Source organism: Delphinus delphis, chromosome 20 (assembly GCF_949987515.2).
Source record: "Delphinus delphis chromosome 20, mDelDel1.2, whole genome shotgun sequence".
NCBI lineage: Eukaryota > Metazoa > Chordata > Mammalia > Artiodactyla > Delphinidae > Delphinus > Delphinus delphis.
In genome coordinates, this window is record NC_082702.1 from 49,182,560 (window position 1) to 49,209,063 (window position 26,504).

Genomic DNA, 26,504 nt, shown 5'->3' on the forward strand with positions numbered 1-26,504 from the left:
AATAAAATTCAAAAATAAATGAATAAAATAAAATACACCTAACAGAATGGCTATCATCGAAAAGTCTACAAAGAACAAATGCTGGCGAGGATGTGGAGAAAAAGGTACCCTCGTGCACTATGGGAATGTAAACTGGTGCAGTCACTATGGAGAACAGTAAAAAGGTCTCTCAAAAAAATAAAAACATAACTATCATATGACCCAGCAATTCACTGCTGGGTATATATCCAAAGAAAACAAAAACACTAATTCAAAACATACATGCACCCCAATGTTCATACGAGCATTATTTACGATACCAATCTATTTACAAGATATGGAAACAACCTAAGTGTCCATCAGCAGATGAATGGATAAAAAGATGTGACACACACACACACACACACACACACACACACACACACACACACACACACACAGAGTGGACTATTACTCAGCCATGAAAAAGAATGAAATTTTGCCATTTGCAACAACATGGCTGGGCCTGGAGGAGATTATACTTAGTGAAATAAGTCATACAGAGGAAGACAAATACTGTATGTTCTCACTTACATGTGGAATCTAAAAATTAAAACAAATGAGTAAAATAGAAACAGACTCACAGATACAGAGAACAAACTAGCAGTTACCAGTGGGGAGAGGGAAGGAGGGAGGGGCAAGATAGGGGTAGGGGATTAAGAGGTACAAACTACTGTGTATAAAATAAATAAGCTACAAGAACATATTCTACATCACAGGGAAATATAACCATTATTTTGTAATACCTTTAAAAGGAGTATAATCTATAAAAATATTGAATCACTATGTTGTACACCTGAAACTAAGATAATATTATAAATCAGCTATATCTCAATATAAACAAAGAAACAAACAAAACTGATTGCAATCAGTTCTGGGCAAGCTGGGGTAATCACACTCCAGCCTGTCTTTCCACTGAATGCAAATATCAAACCTGGACAGAATGTGTGGAGCAGTTATCTAAGAAATATATGGTAGCAGGCAGATCAGGGAAGCAGAATTGGAAGCATCACCGAACTGGTGGTAATATCCCCACTTTTCCTCCTGAGTGTCACCCAGCCCAGACACACACACAGCTCGAACCCAGAAGTGGACATTGGTGTGAACACCGGTATTCAGACCCAAGGATTAGGAAAGGGGGCTGCAAGGATCAGAGACAGTAAGAGAAGTCCCTTTTTCTTTATTTAAAGTTTCTGTCCCAGCTGCTGAGCAATCCTGTCCCATTGCAACAGCAGCAGCAGACTGGGAAGATGCCTAAAACTGAGGAAAGGGAATCCTTTTCCCTGACCAGAGAGCATGATTCCAACAGCATTAGGCAACTAGCCATTACATTTTTCCCCCTCTATCTTCAGCAAACACTAAACACAATAAATTTTTAAATAATCATACCCAGACATATCATAACATGGCTTGAAAACTAAAGACAAAGAAAAACCTCTTAAAAGCAGCTAGAGGAAAAAGGCACATATAAGGGAACAACAATTCAAATTTCTATAGATTTCTCATCAGAATCCATGGACACCAGAGGAATGAGAACTTTTAAAAATTTCTGCAGGTAAAGAACTGTCAACCGAGAATTCTACACCCAGTAAAAATGTCCTTCACAAATGGAGGTGGAATAAAGACATTCTGAGATGAAGGAAAATTAAGAGGATTCATTGTCACCAGAATCTTCTCTGAAAGACATGTTAAAGGAGGTTCTTTAGACAGAAGGGAAATGATACTGGGAGGAAACGTGGAACATCAAGAATGCAGGAGGAGCACAAGAAATGGTAACCATCTCAGTCAATAAAATAAAGTAGTCTGCTCCTCTTTAGTTGGCCAAAATTTGTATGATGGTTAACATAAAAATTATAACACTGACTGATGGAGTTTTCAATGTCTATAGATGTAATTATACATATGATGCAAATATACATATGATAATTACTACATATATATTACATATAATATATATAAATATGTGTATAAATACATATGATAAATACACTACATATAAATAAAGAGGGGAAAGGTAAAAGTACCTATATTGTAGTTAGGTTTCTATACTCCATTTGAAGTTGAAAATATTAATTCTGAGCGGAAAGTGAAAAGCTAAGTATATTATATTATATCATGTTATACTATACTATATTTTATATTGTAATCAACAACTAAAAAAGAAACAAAAACAAAACACAAAAAAACTTTTAAAGTGATACAGTAAAAATCTCAATAGAAAAGTTAAAATAGAATACTAAAAAAAAAAATCGAATAATCCAGAATAAAGCAGAAAAGAGGAAACCTATAAATGAAAAACAGAAGGAAGAAACAGAAAACAAAAAAAACAGAATGGTCCACCTAAATCCAAACACATCATCACATACACATGAAATGTAAGTAGACTAATCACACTATTTAAAAAACAGTTATTGTCAGAATACATTTTAAAAATAAGATCCAAGGTGGGCTTCCCAGGTGGCGCAGTGGTTGAGAGTCCGCCTGCCGATGCAGGGGACGTGGGTTCGTGCCCCGGTCTGGGAAGATCCCACATGCTGCGGAGTGGCTGGGCCCATGAGCCATGGCCACTGAGCCTGCTAGTCCGGAGCCTGTGCTCCGCAACGGGAGAGGCCACAACAGTGAGAGGCCCAAGTACCGCCAAAAAAAATAAAATAATAAGATCCAAGGATATGTTCTCTACAAGACACACTTTTAAATATAATGCTGTAGGTAAGTAATAATAAAGGGATGGAAAAAGATGTACCATGAAAATACTAATCAAAAAAAAAGGTGGAGTGACTCTATGGATATCAGACAAAGTACACTTCAGAACAAGCAAAATTACCAGAAATAAAGAGGAACATGGTATAATGATTAAAAGGTCGGCTGACAAAGAGACATAACAATCAAGTGTGTATTCACCTAAAAACAGTTTCAAAATACACGAAGGAAAAATTAACAGAATGAAAAGGAGAGACAAAGAAATCCACAATTATATCTGAAGACTTCAACCTTCTCTTTCAACAATAGATAGCATGATTAAACAACAACAAATCAGCAAGGATACAGAAGAATTAAACAACCCTCAACTGACTTGATTTAACTGGCCTTTGTCAATTGTCAATTGTCCCATTACCAAGACAAGAAGGACACTGTTTCAAAAGAACCCTAGCGGCAGAAAAATGGTATTAGACAACATCCTGGACAAGTTGCTATCCTGGATGGATAGCACGTGTCTTAAGTCCAGGATTAGCCTGACTGGTGATGAAGAACAAGCAGCCCTTTCTGGGCTTTCGTCTTTTTACCTGTGGAACAGGCAGCTGGTGGACAGGGCAATGAAGTGCATGTTAAGAGGTTGAAGACAGACAGTCTAGGTTAAAATCCTAGCTCTGCCTCTTACTAGTTGGATGAGCTTGGTCAAATGCCTTGACTACTTCTCTAGTCCTCTTTATGCTTCTCGGTGTAGCACTCCCACATTCATATGTAAAAGAACACACAAAAGCACCTACGCTACATGGGGAGAGGAGGGGTGTGAAGTGGGAGGTGGGAGGGGAGAACGAGGTAATCTCAGTATCACACTTAAAACAGAACTTGGTCCATGGTAAACAGACAACAAATGTTATTATTAAAGCTATTATTAATTCCAAAATTATTGAGATAGAGCAGTGTTTCTCAACCTTTTTATTATTGCCTCCTTGAGAAGCTGTTTTCTGACATTTTTTTTCACCTAATCATACCTCTTCTCCCTGAAATTTTAATACCACAGATCTATACTGTATATCTGTGTATGTGCTGTGGCTCTTTGGAGAGCCACAAACCAGTTTAATATTTAAGAACCAATTTTCACCCTCTTGGGAGAAATATTACCCCTGTTGAAAATGCACATGTTAAAGAAATCAATCTCTAACTTTCTATAATTCTAAATTGGTATAGATCATATTATAAGACCTTTAAAATTACATATTTATGTTACATAAAATGTGAATGAAAGTTGCCAGTGGAATTGTTTATTTATTGTTAAATTACGCTAGGCAGCATTTGGGAGTATAATGGGTTAAATCAAAGGGTTTGGGAAAGGCTCCCTAAATAGTACAGGCAGGCAGCTGGCCAGAGACTCGGTCTCATTAGATAAATATCATTACACCCTGGAAATATATTTATGGTTAAGTTACTGGTATACACTATGAGTTTGAAGATTTATGAGATTATAAAAAATTTTTAGTCATGAAGAATATGAGAAAATGAAATATTTTTCTTTTAGTCATGTAACTGGGCAGATTGAAATGTTCTCCTAATTTCTCTTGACATATAGCCCATCTCTCATTTGCTTATAAGGGTGTCTGTAACTGCAGCACCTGTCAAATACTTATTTCCAATGATCAACGATCACATTGCAAAGACAGCCCAACCTCATCTTGTCTTTAAAGGTGGAGAAAGAAGCCTAATACTAAATGTCTCTTCTGGAGCCAAGAAAGCATGTATTTTCTCAGCCCCTAAATCACACATTGATGGTAAAATAAGGCCCAAGCAGCTGTTTGGAATACTCCAGCCTTTCATTCCTTACTGACCTTAGAGATATTCAGCCTAATCTTGATAAATTAGCAGAGTATCATTTACCCTTCACGTTGGCTTATTTTTTTTTTTTCCCTTGAACTTCTTCTGCTGTGTTTTTTCTTCCATTCTGGTCATAATGAGTTATTTCACATTGGTTCCACCTCTGATGCCATCCAGTTGACAATTATTGAAGTATTTCGAATTATTTTGGAAAGAAAGAATATAGTGATGTCAGAGAAGTAAGCTGACCAGTTTCCCAAACAGGGAATGTCTTCTGGGAAGATCACACTCAAGGTCAGATTTTCACATGAAGGAATTTACATTATCAGTTGATTGTGACTCTGGAACTGACTCAATTTAATCAAACCCCTAAACGATTAATATAAATCATAACGTCAAACTTCTGGTTTTAGTTTCTGGCTTTATTTGTTTGTTTTGTTTTTTCTTTACTCTGAAGAAAACACCTATCTAGTGACTGAAAAATAGATGTCTGTCATTCAGATCGTACCTACCCAAATAGCAAGGAACACACGGACACAAATTAGTAATTGTTAGATCAGAATGTAATCCCCAATAAAGGGGAAGATGCGTGGGAAATGATGGTGTGGAATAGCAAAGACAAACGGTTGACATGTGTTCCACTATTATCCTTACTGAACCAATGACAGACATTGTTAATCAATCACTGAGCAGTTTTCATGATAAGCTCTGATGCGGACCTGTATCCGTCCCACGGAGTACTCGAGGCAGCCCCATCCAATCAATCAGAGTTATTATATGAGATGAAATCTTATACGCTATATTGGCCTAGGGGGATAATTAGTCCAAGCCATGGATCTCCTTTTTCTGCCATAAGGCAGAGAACTCTTCACTAGTTATCAGAATTTATATCTACAGCAGGTTTCATACTCTTCTCTCACTGCTGGGACTAGAAAATTATTGCCATATTCTCCTTTTGTTCTGGTGGAGCATATCTGACAGATAAAATTAGAGAGATAGAATAACGTTGAACTTTAGGAAAAAGACTTTAGTGATGAAACCTGAGCCTCTGTAGTATTTGTCGAAATCTCCATGGAGATTTTGTGCTTCTTAAAAGCACCGATGCTGGCCATCCAGGAAAGGGAACTACCCAGCCCATGTGATTCCACGGTCCTGACTCTGGCATTACAGATAACGCTGACTGATCGCAGCCTTGCTTGATAAGCGAGGACAGACACAGTACTCAATACTTCACAACAGGGTGCTCTAGACTGCTCCTCCCAAGCAACTAGATATGGCGTGGCAGGCAATCATTAGAGTTAAACAATTCTCTCTCCTTCTGAGCACGGTAGAAAGACACTGAACCGACATTTGCCCAGTCCCTTTAAGGTAAGTGTGGCCAGGGGATTTTATGGGCCAATGCTATTGGAACTGAAGAGACACAAAGCTCTAAGAGGCAGTTCGTGACTTAACTGCATCAACCACGTGGCCTGAATCATTCTACATGGTCGGTGCAGTATGAGTTTGGGGCTTACAGGGATGTGGCTTAAAGCCTTCAGTCTAGCCACGATAAAAACCATGATGGTTAATTTCATGTGTCAACTTGACTGGCCACGGGATGCCCAGATTAAACATTATTTCTAGGTGTATCTGCAAGGGTGTTTCTGAATGAGATTAGCATTTGAACTCATGAAGCCAGTCAAGCAGATGGCCCTCCCCAACATGGGTGGGCATCTTCCAATCCATTGAGGCCAGAATAGAATAAAAGGCAAAGAAAGGCGGAATCTGCCCCTTTTTCTCCTGCCTCAATGTGTGAGCTCATTTCATCTTCTCCTGCCCTCAGACTAGGATTTACACCATAGGCTCCCCTAGTTCTCAAGCCTTCAGATTCAGACTCAATTATACCATCAGCTTTCCTCGGTCTCCAGCCTGCAAAGAGTAGACCACCAGACTTTTCATCCTCTGTCATTGTATGAGCCATTTCCTCATAATAAATATGTGTGTCTATTACTGGTTCTGTTTCTCCGGAGAACCCTGACTAATACAAGCATGTAGACAGAGCAAGAAGTAAGCCTCTGTTCTGTGAGGCCATCAAGATGGAGGGGTTGTTCCTTCAGCATAACCCAGCCTATTCTGAGACATGGTACAAGGGAAACTTTTTTGCAATCCTTGCAAAATCTTTCTGGGAACTCTCAATAGGAAAAATTTGGCCTCCTCAAGGTACCTTCAATTTTGGCAAACTTTAAACATATAAGCAGATAAAAATAAGCTCTCTTGATACTGGGGGATCTTTTGAGATGAGATCTTGAAAGAGGACCAGAGAGCAGGTTTGAACACAATCGGGACGAGAAGGGGGAAAGAAATGAAGGAGAAATACACATGGGAACAATTCTTCAGGCCTCATGAAAACTTGTGCTGATCCCTGCTTTTGTATTTCTCCAGGACAACTGGGCAGGGACCCAAGCCAATCTGTGTTGGAATAAGATACACTGAACCACAGTGAGTGTGTTGGCCCCAGAACTACCATTGAAAGCAAGATGGGGAGAGGAATGGTTAAATGTTACCAAGCATCATTTTCTGGGCAAACATTTAATTTTTTTGTTGTTTACATGTCCCTTCCACAATAGGAAAAAAATTCAAATAACTGGTTTAAAGAGGGCTTGGTGCTACAAAAGATAGTATTTTTTTTCTGCCTAGCTTTCGCAATATATAGCACTTTCAGGCCATAAAACAGTTTTCAACAATATGATTACAAATTTTAAGGGGTGCTACCCAAAAACTATAAACTACAAATGCAACTTCTAAGAGTGCGCACAGTGCCAAACAGTACAATTCTTTATATAATAGAAAACACGTTTTCTTGGGTAAAGTAGACTGCTGATACTTTAAATAATGACATAATAATTAATTCCCAAACAAATGAACTGAAGGCGCTTCCTTACTCCCCCCAGCTGTGATTTTCTTATCAAGGATATGTTTTAGAAGAAGACTTGAAAGTGATAATGTCAACTCGCATAAAAATACTGTGCTTTCCCAGTCAAATGTCATCAAAACTACACATTCAGTTACGGTTTTATAAAAGTATAAGGTCCCGGGAACATATTTCATAATTGTGCGTGGCACTTAAAAGATTTACTTTTATAAAACATTCCAAAGGAGAAATTCAATTATTGGAGAGAAATTATGAATAATTTTTCCCTTCAAATCAGATATTTAGTATTTTTATGAATGGCGTAGATTAATTCATCCATTGATTTCATCAAAAATATTTCTAAGCCTTATCAGTCACCAGGTTCAGTTCTAGATGCTGAAGCTACCACTGTGAATAAGACAGACAACAACCATGGACTCACAGAGCTTACACTCCAGCGGGGGTAATAAATGAGCAGAAATGATAGGCATAGATGGATGGATGGAGAGAGAGAGAGAGAGAGAGAGAGATGGATGGGTGATAGGTATCACTAATGATTTCTTATTATATTACATATATGTTCTATAGTCTAGGGATAAAGAATGATGGTCAGAGGTACTATTTGAATAAAAGAGTCAAGGAAGCCATCTCTGAGGAAGAAACCTTTGGGAAGAACCCTAAATGAAATGAGGAAGAAGATTCCAGGTAGAGGGGAGAGTTAAGTGCAAAGACTCCGGGGCAGAAACTAACGTGTAAGATTTAAGATACGGATCTTGAGATGGCAAGATCTAAGATGGAACAATGACAAAAGACAGTAGAATAGTGTGAAGAAAGGCATCATTGGAGGCAAGGAGGTCAAAGACAGAGGACCCAAAGCATCAGCTGGTTCATTTTGGTGGATGGTCCCATATCCTTTAGTTGAGTGATTTTTCATTAATTTTGAATCTAATCTTTCTTATCTGTTAATGTAAAGCCCAAGATTTCACTCTAAATGCCATGTCTGCCTGTCCCTCAAGTGTTTGATATATAGTGTTTGTATTGTTATTTGGTTCTAAATATTTTCTAAATTCCACTATGGATTTTTTTTTTAGTTGAGCAATGCTCTGTTTGAAGTGATGCATTAAAATTGCCAAACATATGGCCTTCTATATGTGCCCATTACATAACTGTGTTGCTCAGATCTGTATTTTCACTGATGTCTGTCTGTTTAATCTATTGGTATCTACAAGAAATATGCTTCAATCTCTTAGTACAGTTTTGTATTTGCCCATTTCTCCTTGTAATTCCATCCATTTTCTGTTTTAAATATTTTGTGATTATCTTGTTACTTATACACATTCAGGGTCAACTTTCTAGTTCCTTTCTGGTTAGTGATTTCCTTGTATTAGGATTAGACGAATCCGAATAATGTGTTTTACCTTACAATCTTTTCTGTCCAACATTAATATGACCATTTTAGTTTTGCCTGATATATATTTTTCCATCCTTTGACTTTCAACTTTTCCATGTTATGATACATTTAAAATATCTCTTGTAAACAAAAAGTGGCAGGTTTTTTTCCCAGTCTAAGAATTGCTATCTTTTAACACATGAATTAAGAAATTTACATCTATTATGATTATCGAAATATTTAGATTTAATTCTATCACCATTTTTTTTTTTTTTTTGCCGTACGCGGGCCTCTCACTGTTGCGGCCTCTCCCGTTGCCTAGCACAGGCTCCGGACGCGCAGGCCCAGCGGCCGTGGCTCACGGGCCCAGCTGCTCCGCGGCATGTGGGATCTTCCCGGACTGGGGCACGAACCCGTGTCCCCTGCATCGGCAGGCGGACTCTCAACCACTGCGCCACCAGGGAAGCCCACCACCATTATTTTTAAGACCAATTATTTTGTGAATCAAATTCCAATGACAACTTGATAGTGAAAATTCAGATTATACACCCAAGTATGGCACAAACTTGTGACTTTGTTTCCTGTTGGGAAGGTTTTTTCCCCTATACAGACCCCCAAACAGCACCAAGCTCCTGGTTGTTCCCCCAACTAGGGAGCACAGCTTTTCTACTGCCCCGTTCACACTGAAGCAGCACTTCCTGGTTTGAGGGTCTCCACCCCAAATTCCAGCCTTGCACTGCCCATAGGGTCACTGTGTCAGTTTGCTAGGGCTGTCATAACAAAGTACCACAGATTGAGGGGCCTAAATAACAGAAATTAATTTCCTCCCTATTCTGGAGGCTAGAGGTCCACGAGCAAGGTGTAGGCACGACTGGTTTCCTCTGAGGCCTCTCTGCTTGGCTCACGGTTGGCCATATTCTCCCTGTGTCTTCATATGGTCTTCTCTCCGTGCATGTCTGTGTCCAAATCCTCTCCTTAGAAGGCCACCAGTTCTACTGGATTGGGGCCCGCCTAACGACCTCCTTTTAACTTAATTACTTATTTAAAGTCCCTTTCATCAAATACAGTCACCTTCTGAAACACTAGGGATTAGGACTTCAGTGTATGAACTTGGGGGAAGGACATAATTCAATCCACAATAGGCAGCCTCCGAATCCAATCTGCCAGGCAGCCGGAAGTGGAGGTTCTGAGTGGTCTTTAATGCCTCTCTCTGAATCTAGTTTAAGACCAAGCTCCACTGCTAACATTTCTAGGAAGTTAATCCTGGTCCGATGCCCCTGGACAGCATTCAGAGCTTCCTCATCCAAGGCACTGTGTACATACTTCCCTTGTCATGCTATATAATCATTGGCTACATATATCCTAATAGAGAAGGATGGTACGATAACACTGGTGATGACGCAGCCCCGGGCACAGGAACTCTTTGAGGCAGCTACTTTTATTAACCACCTTTTAAAAATAAAGAAGCTTTGTCACAGAAGGTTAATTAATCCACCCAAGATCACAAAGCTAGGGAGTGACACCATTAGGATTCAACACGGGTCCTCAGGCCAGAGTGCACATCCTTACACCAGTATTTACTGGCTTAGGAATCCAAGAGACTAGGTCTGAATTTCAGCTCTGCCACTAAATTATCAGTAAGCCTCTGAGAACGTTGCTCTAAATGTACCTCCTTTGCTCCTTTAACAAATACTGAGGACCAGTGATATGGCACTCGGTGAGACGGGGCTGGGGATGCACAGTGAGCCACGCCCGGCATGGACTTTGATCTCGTGGAGCTTACCGTCTAATGGGGGAGCTGCCCCTGGGGGGACGGTGTGGGGGGATGATTTCAATGAGGTCAAGTTATAAACCAGGAAGAAGGCCCTGAAGGAGAGGAATGTGCTACAAAGTAGAAACCTGCTGTAGAACTGGAATGGCAGGGACGTCCTGCTGGAACGCATGGATACCAGGAGGAGAAACTGGCAAAAACTAAGCAAAGGGTATGGTAAGAATACAAAGAGAATATTCCAAAAGGAAGAGCACACCCCAGTGTCCTGTGGCGGAAGGAGGCTGGGCGAAACCAAAGAAATGGAAGAAGATCCATGTGGCTAGAAAACAGAGAGGGAGAAAGAAGGTGGTGTGAGATGGCTCTGGAGAGGCTGGCAGGGAGACAAAACGCTAAACCTCTCTGCAGATTTCTACCAGAAGGGTTTTACCAGGTTTAACTCATCCATAAACTGTCAATGATACAATAATAATTCCTTCCTTGTAAGGCTGCAGTGAGGATTTGCTTGGGGGGGGGGGGAACTATGACAGATGTCTGGGTTGTGGTCAGCACTCAGCCATCAGTCTTTTTTTCAGTTTTTCTCAACTGTATTTTTTATAAGGAATGTCTAGTCAACAGTCTTGTCCACTGGGGTTTTAGCCCTCCTTTAAATTGATTTCCACACAAAATGTAGGACATTGGTATCTCACTCCGCGGCCTGTCCTTTCAATCTTTCATTTGCATGAAAATTACTAGATCAAATAATGTCATCCTGCAGAAAAACCGCAATTGTGAAATCAAGCAAACGTTGCAAAAGTGGCCAAACCAGAGGATGTGCCAAATGCCACCACTACCGATTAGAAGCGAGAGTGATTTGGGACGACATCTTTAAGAAAGAATGAGAAGTCTTTCTTCCAAAGAGTACCACAAAAACTCTCCTTTTAAGATGTTAAAAAAATAAAATAAAACAAAAAAACCTCTCCTTTTATAGAGAGAACAGAGGGTAGTGGCGTTGAACAGTATTCTTCCCCAGCTTTTGGTACAACCGAGTGCTGAGGGCTGACGCGGCAAGTGCCACATTTTATTTAGAGCTTCGTCATCTTCTCTAGGGCTATACGCTCCCTCACTTCTCATATGTAATATAAAGAACTCCCTCTTTCTCATCTTTATCAGTTATAACATTTGGAACCATCAAGCTCACCACTGCAAGGAGATTTAGGTTGAGAAGGATAGCTAGACTTTGCAGCTCTGACTCTGCCCTAAGATTTATATTTCTTATAGGAGTCCTGGTGCGACCACCCCACTGGCCTTGGGTAGGGTTGGAGCAGGAGAAATGACTCATACTTTAGCCTAAATGTGGACAAAAGACCCTTCTCTTTATACCCCATAACTTAACTGAGACAATGTCAGAAGAGTCGCATCCGACTTTGCTAAAAGGGAAATCAACACCAAAACCAAGAGTACCTAGAGTGCAGATAACCTGTTCACCGAGAATGACCAGCTCACTGTCGGCTTGTGGCTCCACGTAGCTGAAGGCAACTCCAAACTTCTCGCCTCTCTTTAACTCTCAGCACCTAGGAGTTCATGCCTACGTATCTGAGATCTTATATGCTCTAACTAAACACTGAGCCCAAAAGTGAGAGATCCATGTCTCCTTTGTGGTTTGTCTAAACCGATCTCTTCCTTGGTTGACTAACAGCAGGAATAAAATTCACTTGTAGCCTCACCTCCTATTCCTCCTTAGGCTCAGGCTTTATTGGGCATCTCTCTAAACAAACTTAGAAATGCGAGATCCACATACCCATCAGAAGAGGGTCATCTCCTCACAAATACTCCATTCTCCAAAGCCCACTTTTCTCAAAAAATGGGAAAAAACTGTGCCACAGAAGATAAGTCTAACACCCACTCACCATTCTCTTGTGATACATTTTTAAAAACGCAGGTGCTGCTTTCAAATAATTATATCTAAATTCTATTTCAAAATACTGTAATAATTTTCAAGCTGTTACATCTGTCTTCTCTAGCCTCCAAATACCTTTATTTACTGAATTGTGCAAGAATAACTGTAAGATAAGTCAGAACAGGCCGTGACCCACCCTCTCTAATGAACTATAAGATCTCAGAGGGCCAGGCTGTGTCTGAGTGATCTTTTATGCAGCTATGATTGTGCACATCCTGGTGACTCTGTCTTGAATCCCTTCTGGTAGACACTTTTCAAGCTTGTTGGCTTCCCAGCATCTCAACTTTCTTCTAAGTTTGGAGAATTCTCCCTGTGTCCCACTACAGAAGCTGCAAATGTCAGGTACTTCTTTTCCCAGACTCCCTTGCAGCTACAGCGTGAACATGTGACCCAGGCTCTGCCAATCAGATGCACCCACAATGGACTCTGAAACAGGACCCAGCGGTACCAGGAAGTGGGACCATCTCAGGCAGCAATAGAGGCTGCAGCAAACTTGAGCTCCCAGGACACAACTACAGGGCTGTAAGTCCAAGTATTCAGGGCTTGTGCTTTTCTGCCGAACCAGTTCTAGGGCATGGTTTTGATCTTTGTCTCTGTGTAAATCGGAGCCTGGTTTCTAGCCCTCCTAAAAATACCCTTTTAATAAATCCTTTTCTGCTTAGATCAGCCAGAATCAGTACCTGGAATGCCCAGTTAAGCGTCCTCACTACACTTTTCTTACCTGGAGAACCAGCTCAAAACTCCCACTAAGTGGCTGATAAGTGAAAATAGGAGGCAATCACCTGGCTATTATTGGTCTAATTCCTGCAGATAAACAGGAAAACGGATTTAAAAAAAACCAAAACAGACCAATCTCCTACTTCGGAGCCTACGATCCAGGTCAGGATGCTGTTCTCCTTTCTGTGGAAGCACAGATTATCCTCCCAGATAACTACCCGTCAGTCTGATAACAACACTGTATATCTGTAGCAACACACAGAAAATCATTCGCAGTTATGATGAAGGTAAAAATGCTTTTTAAAAAATGCTTTCCACTTTTAAAAGATGGAAACCCTCAGCTGAAGAGAGACTTGTTTTTTTCAGGTGAATATTCTGGACCACAGGTTTCTGCATGATTTTGCTGAAAAGTAAACGACATGTCATGGTTTCAGAGCAGAAAGAGACCATGCCAAGTGAGTCTGCATAATCCTATCCTTCAGTTTTGTCCCAGACTCAGGGTCAAGTGAATCGTGTTTAATGGGAGAAGTCCTCTCTCAAGTGCTGAGGAGTAAGACCTTTCCAGAACAGAGAATAAGGCCCTGTCACCCTCCAGGGTTATTCTCTCCTCATGCCCTCTATATTAACCCAAAAGCTTCTGTCTGGGGAATCCTCCCTTGCCATGCCGAGGATGGAGACACACAGGGTGTCCTCTGAGCAAACTTGGGAATGTACCTCATCACATTGTCACCAAGATTTTACGACAGAGCAGTGAGCAATTATGTGCAAACAGATTCACAAGTGGGCCATTGTTTCAGGCTGTGGTTACTCATATGTCAGTGTGCTTTCAAAGTGCATGCTTCTTACCAACGGGGTCAGCAACAGACCCTTAAATTACATGGTTGTGGGTATAAACAGAGCCTTCCAACCCTGGCTCTCAATCAGAACAAAATTTGTGCTGAGGCATAAAGAAAGTTTTGTGCTGCTGGGAACGTTCATCCAGAGAAATCTACAAACAGTGAGCTGCTTTACTACAGATGCCCAAGGGGACCTTAAGATAACACTTTGCTATCAGTGAGTTTCAGGCAAAATTTATCTCCTGAACTGCCAGTAGAGAAATCCTACCTAGAATCCAATAGGATAAATGGGGCTCAACCTGCTTGTCAATTTCAAACAACGGGTGGGTGGTCCTAAGCATCGGCTTGGTGGGAAAGAGTCCAAGATTGATTAGCAATGTCTACCCTGGGATGGGAAGTGAGTTCCATGAATTTTAAAAGCCCTGTCACCCAATGTCACAGTGTCAATTAAGCATTGCCTGATTTCCTCAATTCAGTCCTGAAATCTCCGTCCTTGGAAACTCCAGAACTGTTTCCTTCTGCTTCTCTTATAATACTAGATTCCACTCTACTATTTGCACGTTTCCATTTGCCTCTTCTAGCTCTTTAATTCCCCAAGGCAAGAAACTTCAGCTTATCTACTCCTGCATTCCTCTTGGGTTTTAGCAATCTTCCACCCAGCCTTTTACCTATTTCTCAATTCTGCAGCAAGTGTGGAATTTCTCCTCTGTTTTGGAATTGGTTAGACTGGAAGAGAAGCATAGATAAGATCCAGTCCGTACCTTCAATAAGCTTATGGCCCAGTGGACTACTTACTGAGTGAATGAAGCAAAAATTGTATTCTGGTTCCCCCACTGGTGTGATCTGTGCTAATGACCATCTCTTACAGGGGTTGGTGGTTTATTACTTATGAAGTAGGTTTCCATATACATTGTACTCTGATGTCATCCCAGTGAGATGGACAGAACAGTGAACTGAAGTCATATCAGAATGGTTAAAAGACTTGCCCCCAGTTTCACCATGATATGTTTTCACAAATCAATTAAGGAATGTTTTTGAAAGTAACCATGAAGCAAATGGCTCCATAGTGCTGTGACCTGAAGGCTGAGCTCTGACAATCATCCCAGCTTCAAACACAGAGCAGGAACCTCAGTGTCTGGATTGGCTGAATAACAGACACCACCACAAAGATGTCCACATCCTAACCCCTGGAACCTGAGAACATGCGAGGTTTCATGGCAAAAAGGGAATTAAGATTTCAGATGGAATTAAAGTTGCTAATCAGCTGACATTAACATAGGGAGATTATCTTGGATTTTCCAGATGGGCCAAATGTAATCACAAGGTCTTTAAATGGGGAAAAAGGAGACAGAAGAGAACCAGAGAGACGCCAGCATGCGGAGGACTCAGCTGGACATTGCTAGCTTTGAAGATGGAGGAAGGGACCACAGCCAAGGAATGCAGGCAGCTCCTTTCAGGGCTCGAAAAGCCCCTAGACCCTCCTAGAGCTTCCAGAAGGAACAGCCCTGCCAACACCTTGACTGTAGCCCACTAAGGCTCATTTTGGACCTCTGACCTCCAGAATTGTAAAGTAATAAATGTGTGCTGTTCTGAGCCATTAAGCTTGTGGGAATTTGCACAGCAGCAGTAGGAACTGAATTCAGAGTCCCTGTGAGCAAATCAGTTTCAAAATAGCCTTCTTCACAAGATGTGTGTGTGCGTGTGTGTGTGTGTGTGTGTGTAATAAAAGGATATATACACAGGGTCTTCTGCACAGCAGAGCAATCACAAATGTTAGTTCCCTCTGTCTTCCCTTGGAAATATCACATCCTGAGAGTCTTTATATTTTTATCACAATTGAAGCAAATTTTGGCCTATACGATTCTCTGACAACATTCCAAAACACTGAAGAAAAATAAACAAGAAATAAAACTCTTCTTCCAAGAAAGTAGGTCTCCACCCTAACTATACATGAGAATCACCTGAGGGACTTTTAAAAAACAGAGATGCCCAGGCTCTCTCTCGGACCAATCACATCCTTCTCTCCAGGAGGGAGTCTCAAGCATAGGTCTTCCTTTAAAAGCTCCCCGGGGAATTCTAAGGTGAGATGAGGGCTGAAAACACCCCCCCAAAGCCATGGAGGAGTTTTTACAGTAGAACTGGGAGCACAGCTCTCTTGATCCTTCACCCCTGTAATTGTCCCTACCACGCCCACAATATGACTTCCCAGCACCTTCTCCTAAATATACTAGTTTTCCTGTTTTGTATTTACTCCAGAAAGCTCTTGCCAAAAGAAAACCGACTCAGAAGTCCAGTGGATTAAAAAAAAGACGAAAATGGGATTTGGGAGCCAGGAATCCTTCAGATTCCAGCCTTCTGAATGTCCTCTGAAACCAAAATTTTTGTTTATCAGTTAACCCTGGAGGTGGGCTGGACTTGTGTACCTGTCTAGTGTGGCATGTCCCAAACCGTACACCGCAGACCATTAGATCCTCAGGACATTAACAGATGTTGTCAGAAAAAATAACAATCATGGGGGATCTATGATCAAGTATCTTAGAAAATCACCATCCACGCTCTCCCACACTTAGACATTAAAGGCTCTGAGATGTTCTGCAGTTGAATACGCACGCGCGCACACACACACACACACACACACACACACATAGTTTAACCTAATACTTCCTAAACTTACTTGACCAAGGAACTGTTCTGTTAAGGAATACCCGTCATCCGGGGGACCCAGTGTGGAAACGCAATTCCTTCTTGTGAAAGATCAGAAAATGGGGGCTTAGGGTATGATGTACTTTGCCCAAGGTAAGGAAGCACCGTCTGCCAACGCCTCCCTGTCTCTCCCTGAGCCACCTGGACTTCCCTGACCTGGGCTATTTTCAGCTCACTGACAGCTTCCCAACCCAGGGTGCCTATGCTTTCCATCACTGGCTCTGCCCACCTCGAAGCTCTGCTCACGAGAGGCCCTCTTAGCGGCTTTTCCCCTCCCCCCGCCCCTAACCCTACTTCTTCACCTGTGCTTCCCAGGGTCAGTCTGCTAGTGACCCTCCTCTCCACGCTTTCTTTTGCAGGAACACAAAGAGTTATTCACAGAGCAACTTACGCACAATGACCTAGATTTAAGGTCTAGTTCAGACACTAAACAGGTGATTTTTTTTAAAGATTTAATTTTTTTAGACCAGTTTTAGGTTCATGGCAAACATGTGCAGAGAGTGCAAAGATTGCCCATATACCCCCTGCCCTCACACGTGCATAGCTCCCCCATTAGCAACATCCCCGCTACAGTGGGACCCACATTACAATCAGCGCAGCTACACTGGTACATCCTTATCACTCAACGTCCATAGTTTGCATGAAGGTTCACTCTTTTTCTTTTTTTAATTTTTATTGGAGTATAGTTGATTTCCATTGTTGTGTTAGTTTCAGGTGGTCAGCAAAGTGAATCAGTTTTACATATACGTATATCCACTCTTTTTTTTTTTTTTAAGATTCTTTTCCCGTACAGGCTATTACAGAGTACTGAGTACAGTTCCCTGCTGTATAGCACAAGAGGGTTCACTCTTGATGTTGTACATTCTGTGGGTTTGGACAAATGTATCGTGACATGTATCCATCATTACAGTATCATACAGAGTAATTTCACTGCCTTAAAAATCCCCTGTCCTAATGACTGGGTTTTTTACAAATGAAATCAGATTCAAGCTCCAGATTCCAAGTTTTCAGCAGACATAGACATTTCCTCTTGAGACCAGCAGTTAAATTCTACTGTCAAAATCAAAAGAGTTTAAGCTTTCTCTTCCTTCTGACACTAAAAAATTTTTTTTAAATGTTTTTTGAGAAATAAGGCTGCGTTAGAGATAAAGCATTTTTGCCTTATCTTCAGAAGCAGGGCCTCTCCATTTTTGTGCCCACTGGTGAAAGGTCACAGACAAATAATCAGTCATGTTGCTAGAATGTTCTTTGAGAGCTAAGAAGGAAACAGAAAAGCTTAAGACATTTGAACTCAGGAATTTCTGAATAGGCTGCACATCTGAGGTGGCTCCAGGCAGCCAATTTTTTTTTTTTTTTTTTGAAAACAGTAAATAAATTGCTCAAGAAATTAGCTGTCAATAGCAGGGGTATGAAAACCCAGCCAGAGCTCTAAGTTTGGCCAAGGATCTCAAACTGTTTTCCAGATATTTGGGGCTCAGTAAACTCTAACACACTTTCCCCAGCAACTTCTTTTCCCCTTTAATTTCCAAACCCTGAAATTACAAGAGAACTTTGATATATGCTTTTTAAACATTAGTTGATATCAAGCAAGCAGATAAGCATTTCCTGATTATTGTTTTAATGGAAGGATTTTCAAGAAGCTAACATTTGATTTCGGTGATTGCGATTTTTCCCCGTATTTAAATTTTGCACATTCTGTATGCCGAGGGTGGACATTTACGGTTGAAAGCTCGTGAGAGAAACTTACATTGTCACAGGGAGGGAGGGAGACACAGAGAGAGACAGAGAGCGGGGGAGAGGGAGAGAGTCTACAGGAGTTTCAGGAGACCTACGCTTAGAGCGCTGGGAGGAGAGAAATATCTAGTAAGGTAGAGAAAATGCAGCCCTTGCCTTTCACCTTGGAGGAGACTGATGCTGTCTAAGGCCAGTTGGACAACAGTCAGAAGAGGCATTACAAATAGATGAATAAGTTGTTAGAATCCGTCTGCTCCGCTCTGAATATTTTCAGGACTGACTGGATCCAGAGTTGTGTGCTTCAAAACACAACTACATCTGACTGCTCTTCATCAAAAGTCACGGCTGCCTAGAAATCCATTCCCAGAAGTCCCGCTCTTGTGCCCCATGAGGGTGTGACCTGTCACTCCTTCCTAACTGCCTTCTCGATCCTCAGCTCTCATCATAACCATTGCCAGAAACTTCCCACCATCTTGGGGTCTGACCTCAATCCCAGACAAATGACCAGACCATCTGACTCTCCACTAGCTTAGCTCTGAAACCAGATTTTGTTTTGAAGGGCGGAGATTCCATGTGAAAATGTTGTTCTCTATCATCTTGACCTCACACCGTGGAGCTCCTGCTAATGGCAACACCAGCTCATCCCCCCATTTCCACCCAAGCATCCCACTAAGCATCTCTCCATGGACATTCTACCTACACAATACAGTGCTCATCACCTTGCAGGTGCAAACCACCCTCTGTGGATTACATAGGGGGTCTCCTACAGGGAATGTTTTGAGAGAGTGATGGAAAAAGTCCCCTTTGACCAAAAATGACTCCCTCAGAAGCCTGCCATGGGACTGAAAAGTCCACCATTCTTTTCTCTGGATTAAAACATGGAAGGCAACTGTCTAGGGAGATGGGGAACTGGTGAAGTCATAATCGACCACAGGTACGCAGGCTAAAATGAACTTATCGAATTTGCTCTGGCCACCAGCAGGGCTAATGAAAATAGATCATGGACACAAAATATTTGTTTAGATATGACAAGGAAAGATGCCTGGGGCACGTGGGGCTGAGCAATCAAAATGTTTCTCCTTAGAAAAGGGAACCCGCCTGCACTGTTGGTGGGAATGTAAATTGATGCAGCCACTATGGAGAACAGTGTGGAGGTTCCTTAAAAAACTAAAAATAGAGTTACCATATGATCCAGCAATCCCACTCCTGGGCATATATCTGGGGAAAATGTTAATTCAAAAAGATACATTCACCCCAATGTTCATAGCTGCATTATTTACAATAGGCGAGACATGGAAGCAACCTAAATGTCCATCGACAGATGAATGGATAAAGATGTGGTACATATATACGATGGACTACTACTCAGCCATAAAAAAGAGTGAAATAATGCCACTTGCAGCAACATGGATGGACCTAGAGATTATCATACTAAGTGAAGTAAGTTAGAACAGAGAAAGACAAATACCATATATCACTTGTATGTGGAATCTAAAACAAAATGATACAAATGAACTTACTTACAAAACAGAAATAGACTCACAGACACAGAAAACAAACTTATGGCTACCAAAGGGGAAAGGGGAGGAGGGATAAATTAGGAGTTTGAGATTAACAGGCACAGGGAACTATATTCAATATTTTGTAATAACCTAAAATGGAAAAAGAATCTGAAAAAGAACACATACGTGTGTATTATATATCTGAATCACTTTGCTGTACACCTGAAACTAACAACATTGTAAATTAACTATACTTCAGTAAAAAAATGTTTCTCCTTAGTTATGGGAATAATAAGGAGGTGGGCAGGCGTTAGGAGACAAAACAAGAGTACTACGTGCCCCTAGAAGAACCTAACCCCAAGGAGAAGACACACAGGTAGGAAAAGATGATGAAATGACCATGAAAACAATGCTGCAGTCATCATTCAGGGAGAAGACAGAGTGTTAGACATTTACAATACAGCCACTGATTGGATTATCATGATCCTTATCCTAGGTAGGTATTCTCATTTCCAGTTTACAGAGGAGTATACTGAGGCTCATAGAAAATTCATCCCTTACCTTCTTCACACAACTAATAAGTGGCAGGTTGTGCGTTCAAGCCCAGATCCCCCTCCAAAGTCATCATCATTCCATTTGGTCACACCATCTTCCTAATAATGTCTTAGCTGTAGTATAGTTAGGGGCGCACATATGTGCTTTCTCAGGGAAAAAGAAAGACAGAGAAGGAAAAATTCCACTAGATTTAAGACTAGAGGTTTGGCGCAGAGAAGCAGCAACGTCACTGAACTCAACGGACGACTGTTCCTTAGCCTCACGCCCCACGATTCACCTAAGTCTGTGGCTCCCAACTGGGTACTCAGAGGTATTGCAAGGGGTCTGTGTATCCATATGTACATTGAACCTTGTCTGCAGACAACATACATCACGGACATCTACTTCTGTGACTGATAATATACCAGTTGATTCAAAAGTGTTATTGAATTTACAGGAGATATTTATCATTGTATATTTCCCAACCCAGGAATATTAAAAGCATAATTAGAATCATATGAGATGGGAGTTTTTGTTATTAAAAGGGGATTTTCAATCCTACAATCCAGAAATTCCATTCTTAGATATATACTCAACAGAAATGCGGCAATGTGTTCACCCACAGACATTATACGGGAACGCTCATAGAAGTGGATTCATCATTTCCCCAAAGCGGAAACAACCCAAATGCCAACAAGAGTGCAGTGGATAAGTACAGTGTCGAACAGTTATGCCACGGAATACGATGCAGCAGCAAATGAGAACAGCCCACAACTGCACATAACAGCAGGATGAATCTCACAGCGTGATGTGGAGCGAGGAAGACAGAGACCTGAAAACAACCCTCTGTGTAATTCCACTTAGATAATATTCACAGACAAGCGAGACGAATCTGTGCTGTGCAAAGTCAGGAGAGAGTTTACCCTGAGGTGTGCAGTGGAACTTGAGTGATGGGGGCCTGTAGTGTTCTGTTTCTTGATCATCTGGATGTGGGTTACGTGAGTGTATCCAGTTAATGAACATTCCTTGAGCTGTGCGTGTGATTTATATGTGTTTTTATATTGCTATTTTAATAAAAGATTTTTTAAAACAGAGGCAGTCATACCTATAAGATACATGACCACCGCTCTCTGTAAAGGTTCAGCCCAGCCAGGTGCCTTCCTATTTCCACCCTGGCCATCTCCCCAACTTCAAATCCCGCACCCCACCCTCTCTGCCTATAAAAACCATTTCTTGTTCTTTCAGACTCAGCTCTGTTGCACCACCTCCAAGGAACTCTCTCCCATTCTCTAGCCAGGAGTGAATTCTTGCTCCCCAAGCCCCAGAGAGCTTTAACAGCGATTTCTCTGATGACAAAGCAGAGGTCCCCAGAGCCTAGCATAGCACAGTGCTTGCCAAATGATAGGATAACAGCAAAGGTCTTCTGTTGTTATAATAACCTCCACATCTTAACCTCCTAAAGAAGCATTTATGTTCACCTTACTTCCTGCCCTCAAGAAACGCATAGTCTTGGAAGAAACGTATGTCTGCTAACTTTGTATTGCTCACCAGACCCAACCCATTACCATGCATCCAGCAGGTGCTCAGGTAATGAATGAAGACATATGTCACCTGTAAAAAGAACTTGCAATGAAAGATACCTTGAAGATCTCAGCAATTCTAGATCATACATGAACAAAGGAAAACCAAGAAGAATTCGATATGAACATTGCCCTTTCCCCCCCGGTGGCTGGTATTTTATCGGATTGATACTAGACTGAATACCCCTTGGTGGGTCCAATGATCTCTACAGGCAAAAATGTGCTTTTGTTTTCTACAATAAGAAAACTGAAGGGTGCTGAGATGTTTTGATCGTGGGGATGAAAAGCTCAGCCCAGTTCCAAGCCCCTTGGATCAACCTTGGCACACACTTCCACCACGAGGAAAAGGCATCCGACAACAAAACCGGCAAGGCTACATCCCAGGAAAGATGACAGAAGTGGTACAGACGGATAAGCCTTCAAATCCACTTCAGCCTGGTGCCCCAGGAGGGGCCACGGCATTTCTGAAGGGTCCCCAGAGAGAGGCCTCAGTCTATCCTTCTGCCTCCTTCCTTCCCTTTTTCCTCCCCTTTTCTCACTAACCTGCACAGGACAAATTCACTGTGAAATGATTTTTTTTTTTAATCATTAGGGCAAAATGAGCGAGGCTGGAGCGCTAAGATTCCTGAATTAATAATATTGCTGCCATCCGTGATTTGGGCTTTCTCTTTTCTGTTGGCAGAAGCCAACACATGAGGAGATATTTTCCAGCATAACAGTCAAACTGTGCATTTTTAGATTTGTGGGCAGGCTGAGTGATCTCCAGCCAGAGTCTCAGCCCTCAGTCCTACATTCCAGTGTCATTCTCTGACCACAGCATCATTTCTGGTCTCCCCCAAGTCATTGCTTCGGAGAAAATGAAGCGTGTTTTCAGAATTTAATTTAAGAATAATCCAGGCAACCTAAGGCCAACTGACAAGGTAGTGGGTCCAGCCAACAGAAGGAAGGGCAGACATTGAAGACAGACGTGGTCAGCACCTCCCACCAATGAGACCTTTTATGCCTGCATTGAGGATTTCATCGAAAGTTGGAGTGCAGGTCCAAGCAGCTTCAAGTGCCCACATCTTTTGCTTTTTATTCCAATCACAAGAAAACAGAGCATGTGAGTTAAAACGTGTACTCCAGGCATCATTACCATTCAGGTATCAGCTGGAACTGCATTTCTCACGGAAGCCTAGCCAAAGCCTTGTTCAAGCTAACACCCTTCCTTCAAAGATTTTACCGCAATTGGCATCTGCTAATAGTTACTTGGGCAATCCAGGGGGGCAAGGATTGAAGTTGTCTTGTTCATGGCAACCTGGGAAATACGTGGTATAGTTAACACATGCTAGTTGGCTACACAGACTACTAGGACACAGCAATCAGCAACACCGCCCCCCTCCCACCATGGTGGAAAGCAGGGAAGCAAGAGAAGTGTTTTTCATGCTCGTGGTGAATCCATGATCAAATTTTCCTTCCTTTTTCTTTCTCCCAGACTTCAGGGCCCCAGTGTCTCCTGTCCCTAACTTATGGTACCACCATCCTCCAAGTTAATCGGTTTCAAAACCTAAGAAGCATCATTGGTTCCGTCTTCCTTGTCAGTCTGCCTACTTCCGACTCACTGATGCTACCTCTAAAAGCTTTCTTCCAGCCGCCTGCCCCTCTCCTCCAACTCGTATCACTCCTACCCAGGGTCTTGTTCCCACTCTCCTGGACATCGAACTGGCCTCTGACCGTCACTCTTGCTTTTAACCAAATCTCTTCATTTCTAGCTAGCAGATCATTCTCGGTACTTTCAGATCACCCCCTCCTAGAAAAAGCACTCATGAATTCCTCACACTCAGGAATAAAATGTATGAATTTTGTGAATTACATGAATAAAAGGTAAATGCCATACTTTGGAATACTCCTCGGTCCCCAAGCTGTCTCCAACTTCCCTCCAGATGATCTTTCTATGTCCAGTTGAAATGCCATTTTCATGCAGAAAGTCTTTCCTAAATCCATCTCCACCTGAAAATGCAACCAAATGCTGTCACCACATTTTTGGGAATTTTGTAAATGTTTAATTTTATAAATTCTAAAGTACCTCCTAAATCGTTCCTATTAGTCTGGAAAGATCTTCCAGCCATCATCTAGATCATCTTGGTCTTTGTTTACTCCCAAATGCCTAACACTATGCCTGGCACAGAGTAGCTTTTCAAAAACTATTTCTGGAACTTAATTAAATTCATTCCTTCATTCGTTCTTTCAAACGTGCAGTCTCTGTTTACCAACCCCACCCCAGGGATAAGATGTAGAATAATTACGTGACCTCAGACACATAACTTTCATCCTTCTATAGTTTCTTCATCTGCAAAACGAGCTATGCTGTGGACCAAATAAAATAAGGCACGTGAAGCACTTAGTGTCTGACGCATAGTATATGCTCAATAAATGTTAACCTCTTATTATTATTATTTCACAAGGTAGTCTGTCCACTGTGGGGCAGCTATGGTTACTAAAACATTTTTTTCCCCAATTCTGAGCTAAAACAGACCTCCTTATAACTCCTCTCCATCGACCAGAGCTTCTTTGCCTGTGGGCAACAAGCAGGCTCAGCTACACTTTAAAAAACCTAATTTGCAGCCCCAGGCCTGGAATGAAGGGAAGAAAACTGGGGTCAGCTGGGGAGAGAAGCTGGAATTCATTAAATCCATGGGTTTCCGAAGGGCTAAGGTTCTGTAAGTTGGTGTTCATTTTCTACCTTAGGACTTTTGCTCTGGGAGTCCAATATACTGCTTAAATTTCTCTTATTTCCTTCAGCTGTAGGATTTGGGTAAGCAAGGAAAATTCTGCAAAATGACTTCACCATTGGCAGTCATTTGCCCTTGGCCAAATTGGCTTGCAATTACTCTAAGAATGTCAGGAGTTTGCAAATTAGCTTAGGCCGCCTGATGCTAAGTAGTCCCCTTGGGGTGGGTCGTGTCCATGACTTGAGTCTTGCACAAGATGGATCCAGCTGCCCTGAAGAAGTGTGTGCCCTGCTGTCCTCACTTCCCCCCCAGCACCTGGTTCAACTCCTGCTGGGAACCATGACACCTCAGGACTTGTTTTCATTTCTCCAGTTTCCCACCCCCTCTTCCACTGGACTTTGTACCTCTTTGTACCTCTGGGTTAATTATTTTTTTAATAAATGGCCTTCAACTGACAGAAGGCTCCTTTCTTTAAGACACCAGGCTTCTCCCTTTCGTCAGTGTGCTCTGTTCTGCAGTGCTGTCCGTTCGCACAGACCACGGTGTGCAGAAGCTGCTACACCCACGCACAGGCATAAGAGCTGATGACGCCACAAGCTAATTTTCAGAAATCTTGAAGTTCAAGAAGAGTCTGTAACTCTCCAGGGGTAGCAATGACTTATTTTCAACTAACTTCAGAGTAATCCATAGTTTTCTTCAGCTCAAGCATGTTAGGAGAATGAATTATGTAGTATTTTTACACAATTCACTGAGTATCTACTCTAACTCACAGCCTGACAGCATAGCCTCCTAACCAACTTCTGCCTCTACTTTTGTCCTCTAGAATCTATTCTCTACCAGACCCCAGAGTGATTTTTTTTTTTTTTTTTTGCGGTACGCGGGCCTCTCACTGTTGTGGCCTCTCCCGTTGCGGAGCACAGGCTCCAGATGTGCAGGCTCAGCGGCCATGGCTCACGGGCCCAGCCGCTCCGCGGCACGTGGGATCTTCCCAGACCGGGGCGCGAACCCGCGTCCCCCGCATCGGCAGGCGGACTCTCAACCACTGCGCCACCAGGGAAGCCCCAGAGTGAATTTTTAAAAGATGTAAGTCATAATATCTTACAGTCTTGCTTAGAAATGTTCCACAGCTTCAACCATATTCCAAATGAAACCGTGGCTGTCCAAGCTTTATATACCTTGGTTCCTGAAGTTTCTCTGCTCGCTCACAGCCCGCTGCCCTTTGCCTACTACACGCAAATGCCTCCCAGTTCCTCAAATGTATCAACTCCGTTTTGGCTACGGGCCCATAGTTTTTGTACTTCCTCTTCCCTCCTGGATTCTTCTTCCCCAAGTTGTAAATATACGTCTCAGGCGCATATTTTTGCTCCCACCTTACATTTAGCTTTCTCTGAGAACTGTAAGCTGCGAAGGTGCTCTTTAAATAATTCAGCTTATTTTCTTTACATCAGACTTCTTGGGATGGCCATGATTTATGTGGTCAGTGGCCCCACTTCTCTATACATAAATAAGAAGTCTAATGAGAGTCAACAAATATAACTGGTTTCATTGCCCAGTGTGGGGAAAATATATCAATCCTACAGTCATTAAACGAATGTGAATCATATATAAAAGTTACCGACATAACAGTCACAGAGCGCCAGGGAAAAGGA

General features: G+C 41.9%; 1 long non-coding RNA gene across 1 annotated transcript in view; it reads right to left on the reverse strand.

The window, feature by feature from the left end:
• Positions 1-23,249: 23,249 nt before the first annotated feature.
• Positions 23,250-26,504, reverse strand: part of LOC132416716 (uncharacterized) — a 66,311-nt gene continuing 63,056 nt past the window's right edge. The window contains exon 3 of the long non-coding RNA XR_009517691.1: positions 23,250-24,133. This is a non-coding gene — a long non-coding RNA (uncharacterized lncRNA). The remainder of the gene's footprint in view (positions 24,134-26,504) is intronic.